Source organism: Octopus sinensis, linkage group LG14 (genome assembly GCF_006345805.1).
Source record: "Octopus sinensis linkage group LG14, ASM634580v1, whole genome shotgun sequence".
In the NCBI taxonomy this organism is placed as follows: Eukaryota; Metazoa; Mollusca; class Cephalopoda; order Octopoda; family Octopodidae; genus Octopus; species Octopus sinensis.
The window spans coordinates 1261884-1269383 of record NC_043010.1 but is presented as its reverse complement, the minus strand read 5'-3'; positions in this window follow the sequence as shown (position 1 = coordinate 1269383).

The window sequence follows — 7500 nt, the reverse complement described above, 5'->3', positions numbered from 1 at the left end:
GCAGGAGTGGATGTGTGGTAAGTAGCTTGCTAACCAACCACATGGTTCCAGGTTCAGTCCTACTTTGTGGCACTTTTGGCAAGTGTCTTCTACTATAGCGTCAGGCTGACCAAAGCCTTGTGAGTGGATTTGATTGATAGAAACCGAAATAAACCCCTAAGGTGGCGAGCTGGCAGAAATATTAGCATGCCGGGTGAAATGCTTAGCGGTATTTCATCTGTCTTTATGTTCTGAGTTCAAATTCCGCCGAGGTCGACTTTGCCTTTCATCCTCTCAGGGTCAATTAAATAAGTACCAGTTACGCACTGGGGTCGAAATAATCGACTTAATCCATTTATCTGTCCTTGTTTGTCTCCTGTATGTTTAGCCCCTTGTGGGCAATAAAGAAAAAAGAAGCTGAAAGGAGCCTGTCGTATATATCTCGAAACGTAAAAGACTTGTTTTATTTCTCTTCCTGAGCACCATACTAATACAATTGTTTGTTTGTACTCCACCTGCCTTCGTCTTTTGTTTATATTCATAAAGCTTCCCGTTATATATATATATATATATATATGTGTGTTTGTGTGCCCAACAATGCTTGACAATTGTGTGTTTACATCCCTGTAAAAAGAGACATAGAATAAGTATAGGCATACTTAAGTAGGTCATTATCTCAAGAATAGAGTCCTGGGGTCGATTTGCTCACTAAAAGCGGTGCTCCAGCATGGCTGCAGTCAAATGACTGAAACAAGTAAAAGAATAAAAGAAAATATATATATATATATATATAATATATATATATATACATAGTTGATAAAACCTAGATGAGAAAAGAAACACACTGTAAAGAATAGAGCAGTAATTATTGAAAGAAAAAGTTTAATTTTTCTGTTTTAGTAATGAGTCTGATGAGGTGTCCACGAGGCTGTGGCTTTCATGGATTTGAAACCTTTGGTAAGTCTACGACTAGAATTTAATATTTTGATTTAATATATATATATATATATATATATAAAGGGTGCGTAAAATATTTGAGGACAGATTTGTGTTAATAAAAAAGAAACAGATATATAATAAATGTTATTCAATAAAGCCACCTTCAGCTTCAACAACTGCTTCTATATGAAATCTAAATCATCTACATGGTCTGGGTTCATTTTGGACTTTACTGACTGTGGCAGCTTTCAAAGAATCTTTGGTGTTATGGGCATGTTCATTGACCTCTATCTCAACAACACTCCACATGTAATAGTCCAATGGATGGAGATCTGGGGAATTAGAAAGTCAAATGTTTGGAATTATGAGATCATGAAAATTTTCTGCCAAATATCCCTGTGTTACTAGAACCATATGTGATAGTGCAGAGTCTTACTAAAACACATATGGTCTTCCATTACATACACTGTTTATCCAGGGCTTAAGTATTTCCAGGATCTTAATATAGGCAGCAGAGTTAACTCTAAGGCCATCTGGAAAGAAGTAAGGAAGTATCATATGTTCTTCATCGCTGACAATCCCTAAAACCATGACAGTTGCAGGAAATTTTGAATGCATAACACTTGGAACTTCAGAAGGGTCTGCACATAACCATCTATCAATGCTGTTAACTTTTCGATCTTGGTCAAAGTTTTTCTTGTTTGAGAAAAACCAAATCAAATCTTCTTCTGCTGTATTTTTCAGTTTGTTTAAGAGCTTCTAGATCTGATGTAATGATTTTCTTTTGCTCTTTCCGACAAATTGACCTTTCCTCATCATTTATATCTAATGTCTTCATGGACAACATTTCTGACTGTTCCTTCTGATACATGGAGATCTTTTGCAATTGACCTCACGGATTTTCTGGGATTGTAATCAATAGTCTGTTGAACTTGCTGGATAAATTCAGGTGTTCTGATGATTTCAGAGCATTTAGGATGCTTTTTATGCTTTGATGCTGGTGATACATTTCCATCTTCAGTCTCTAACTCCTTACAATCTCTGTAGATGTAAAATCTGACAACTTTTAAAAATCGAGATATTTCTAAATCGCTATACGCAACCTTTATAACCACAATAGCAGCATGCTTCTTCATCTCTTGAGTAAGCTGAGGGTCTGCCATTATTATTTTCTGAAACTAAGATTATAAAGAGTTAGCAAAACATGCAGCAATGACCCCAAAAATGTATGTCCTCAAATACCTTATGCATCCTGTATATATATATATATATATATATATATAATAATCAAAATAAGCAACAAGAATGACTCTGGTAATTTGGTACGATCGTTTTGTACTACATCATTTTATTAAATGTTGTAAGTATTACAACAGTTTTAAAATGCTGAGCACTCATCAGTCAATTATAGAGGTTTTCCATTAATACAAAAATTTTCATATCAAGTGGCAACATTATAGAGAAGGTAGATATATAGACAAAGATATGGATTTAAATTTTAAGAACATTTGAGGTAGTGGAGTCCATCAACTTACTGACTAAGATTCAGTTGTTCAAGACTACTGTAAGGTTCTGAGAGGGAAGAACAAATGATTGGAGACAATAAAGATTTTCTAATTATAGAAATGGGGTAAAGGGGAGGGGTAAAGATGCATAGCTCATATAAGGAATTTATGTGGAAGACAGCATTGTCACAACTAAATGCCAATTACTACTATATGATGAACACTTCAATACTGCAGTAGCATGGGTTGTAAGCGGGCAGATGAGAAAATTAATAAGGTTTTCAGAAAATCTTATTAATTTTTCATGTACTCATTTACAACTCATGCTAATGGAGTATTGAAGTAGTTTTAGAGCCATTTGGCATCTATTTTTAGCATGTTGGTGTAGTTAATCCGCACCCTTTGATATAATTATTTATATAATTATAAATTAGTATAAAATGTTATCTATAAGGTTTTTATTTCTTGCTGGCCACTTGATAAAATCATTAAATTGATTTTATCCTTAATTCTTTATAAAAAAATTATATAGATATATATAATAAATAATATATATAATATATATATATATAAATATATATATATATGCATATATGGGTACAGGACGTCACCAACGGGGTAAATAACATGAAATATGTAAGCAAACAACGGAAAAACAAGTGAAATACGTAAATGTGAAAAAGAAATGGAAAGCAGGACAAGTTAACACAGAGATAAGACACTTCATCAGTTGCCAGTTGTCTATCTACTCCTCATTTCGAGCATTCAATGACAATATGAGTCTTCAAAGACAGTTACTCGCATAAATTTTTTTTTAAATTTTAGGATTTATGGAGGGTCAAAGTTGGGGACAAAAAATAACAGTGAAAACATACAAACTGAACACAAACAAACACGGAGGGTCGTTAAAGCAGAATGAGAGGAAAACATTGAATGCTGGGAGAAAAATTTTTTTGAAAAGAGAAAAGGTAGAAGAGAGAGAGAAAAACATGTCCACTCGTTTAAACATCCATGCAGGAAGAGAAAAATTATAAGTGAGGAAAGGAATCCTGATCTATTATATATATATATATATATATATAATATATAATATATATCTATATATAATATAAACATCTGTACATACACATACACACATACATATATACATATATATATATATATATATTATAAATATATATATATATATGTATATATATATGATATAAATATGCATAATACACACACACATACACATGTATATGTATATACATATATATGTGCATGCATGTGTTTGTACCTATGCTTATATGTTTGTGTTATATGTATACATATATGCTTGTATATATATATATACATGTATATTCATATATACATATGTACACACTTATGTGTATGTATATATATATATATCAATAATAACGATTACAACAAAGTTCCATAGTATTACCTTTAATTCTTTAATTTATATACCACCACCTTACATAGACCAACATATATTTCAATTGCTTTGATTAGAAACCGTTGCAATTGCAGTTCTACTGTAAAACCAATGCAGTTTCTTCAGGGGCTTTACTTGGTATCCTTCAATTTGGTCCTTTAAAAATTTTCTTTTATCTACTCTGCATTGAATAATGTAGAGCTGTCCCCTAAGTTAGACATGAACAATCTCCATACAAGTTGTTTTTGGATAATCATTTTCAGTCTGTCATTTCAAAACCTTCTATTGCTTAGATGATTATTATTCATTTATACTTGGCAAATGTGGATTTCCTCATGTGCAAGGATCTCAATGCTTGTTCCTGTCTAGAATTTATTACATTAACCTTGGATGTAAAAATCCAGTAAAATTCTTCTAAACAGAGGTCACACCTATTGGTTTCAGAGGTCTGTATGGTTTTTCAGTGCATATTAATTCCCATTTAATAGTATAGTCTTTGTTATCCTTAAAAGACCAGATTAATTTGCTAACACTCATTTGGAACCTTTTATTAAATGAACTCAAATGATTTGCTAGTCTCCTCTTGAAAATGAATGATATCCCACCAATGTAAAAGAATTCCTTAGCCCCAAATGTAATCTTATATCTATAGATATGTTGGTCTATGTAAGGTGGTATATAAATTAAAGAATTAAAGGTAATGCTATGTAACTTCGTAGTAATCGTTATTATTGATATATATATATATACATACACATAAGTGTGTACATATGTATACATGAATATACATGTATACATATATACATATTACATCTTAATCTTACACTTATTTTCCAAAACAGGATTCCAGTTTAGAACAACTGCAAAGATAGTCTTTTATATTTCTCTCAGATTTAGTTTTAATTTGATCATTCATTGTAGAATCAAATTCATTTCCACCAAGTTCTTTATTACTATTTACTCCATCAGATAACATTATCTTTGTTCTAATCCTAAATGAACTTTTATTCAATTTATTAATATGTTATTAGCTATGTTAAATTGAATTGTTTCCCTTTCCATGACATTTAAATTCTTACTGTTCCCTTCTATTTGAGAATTTTTAATATTTAGTTTGATGTTATTATGCTTAATATCTACTATTCTGATTATAATCGCATTTTTGAAACTTCAATATTATTTTAACAATTGCAGCATGGAAGGTGTTTATAAGCCATTTAAGAAACACACAAAATCCATTAGATTCACTTCAACATTTAAATTTAATTTGAAAAAATACTTTCGTCACTTTGAGACATGACCTGTTCACTGACAAAAATCCATGCTGCATCTTCCCCACTGCAATTGTTTTCATTCCAGCATACGATCTCAAATCAGGGCACTTGCTGTGCAAGTACATCTCTGTAATATTATTTTAGCATTATGTGTTGCTATAATTTGTGCAATATTTCTACTAAGACAAAAGGCCAATCTAAGCTTATGGCTATTTTGTAATACTTGGGATTGCTTTGAAGATATTTTTGAATTGCTATATTAAACAATTGGAAAAAAATTGTAATTTACCTGTTTACCAAACAGAATGATTAACTGTAAAGTGTTTTTCAAGTTAAGATCATAATCTTGCTATTTATACACACACACACACACCACAAATACAGGTATATCAAATATGATACAACAATATTATCTCAGCCACATCAACTAGAGGAAAGAAAATTTTAATAAATCAGTGTTTCTACATGGCACCAGCATGGGTGCTTTTAATGTGGCACCAGCATAGGGAATTTTTATGTGACACCAGCATGGAAGCTCTTTGCATGGCACCAGCACCAGTGGAGGTCACCAAGTAGCTTGTAAGATGAAGCCCTCTCAACTGAGAGAGTGAGTGGAATTGAGAGAAGTGACCATGTGCTAGGCAAGAGGTTAGACTATGAAAGAGTGACAGAGATAGCCCTCTTAGAAATAGTGATGATATTTCCCTACCCTGTAGGACAAGGGGTACAAACGCACACACACACATACATATATATATACACTTTTATTATGCTTTTTCTCCTCCTTCCTCTCTCTTACTCATTCTCTCTCTATCTCTCATACACTCTTTAATTTGTATTTAGTACACTCTCTACCCACTGTCACCCTTTTTCCCAACAAGTTCCACCACCTCCCACCCCACCAACCTACCACTACCACCCTCCATCATCCTAACTGCAGTTGCCTCCATCTGACTTGCAGGGAGCCTGTGACATGTTTCCATCATTGTCACACACAAACACACACACACACAGTCCACAGACACACACATAAACACAAACACACAAATACACATTCTTTTATGAACAAGCATTTTAACACAAATGCAGGTATATAGTTGTGTGTGTGCATTGTGCATGTGTTTGTGCATGCATTTGTGTATATCAATTTATATGTATGTCTGTGTGAATGTGTGTGAGCGGGTGTGTACATGTGTGTGTGTGTGTTTTCACTTACTGTATTTTGATTTTATTTTACCTTTCCCAGGTACACATATAAATTTACATATACATAATATACATATATATACATACATAAATGTGTGAGTGTGTGTACGTATGTATATGTATTTATATATGCATATAAAAAATGTATATAAACATATGTATGTGTATATTATATATATATATATACATATATATATATATATATATATGTATTATACACATATACATATATTCATAGGCACACACACACACATATAAATGTACATATATATATATGTCCTTTCTTTGAACTGCTTCTCGTTCACGGGCGAGTTCTACCAACAGGTCTCGGGAGTGGCCATGGGAATGCAAATGGGCCCCAACTATGCGAACCTGTTCGTTGGCTATGTTGAGGCCCAAATATTCTCTAGTTTCACTGGTCCCACTCCCGAACTATATGGTCATTACATTGATGACATTATCGGTGCCACCTCATTCTCCCGTGAACATCTAGATTCCTTCCTCTCTTTCGTTCAATACTTCCATCCCGCCCTCCACTTCACCTCCACTATCTCCAACACCTATGTCTCCTTCCTCGACATTTTGGTCAGCATTCATCACTCTACTCTTACCACCTCCATTCACTACAAACACCACAGACTCACACTCATACCTAAATTTCTCTTCTCCAGCCCAACACACCAGCTTTCCATCTCTATCCCAATCCTCCGTCTATGTAGGCTCTGTAGTGAGTGACAACCATGACTTTGAGACTCAGTCTCAATGCATGGCTCGCCACTCCATCCTACGTGGATACACCCTCACCACTATCCACACCGCCCTTGCCAGAGCACATTCCGTAGACCGTGCATCTGCTCTCTCCCCCTGAACCTGCCCTGCAGTCTCCCGCCTCCATTTTCCCCTCACTTACCACCACCCTACCTCTCCAACGCACCATTATTCGAGCTTTCCGGCATCTCCAGTCCGACCCGTCCACTTCACACCTCTTCCCTAATCGACCCCTCCCCTAATCGACCCCTCCCCTCCTTCAAACGAACCCATAACCTACGAGACCTCTTGGTCCACAGCTTCTTCCCTGACACTACCTCCCAACCTGGCTCGTTTCCCTGCTCCCTCCCACATTGCCACACTCTCCAAAACCACTCTCCTCACTGGCACCCATCATCGACCCTATCGC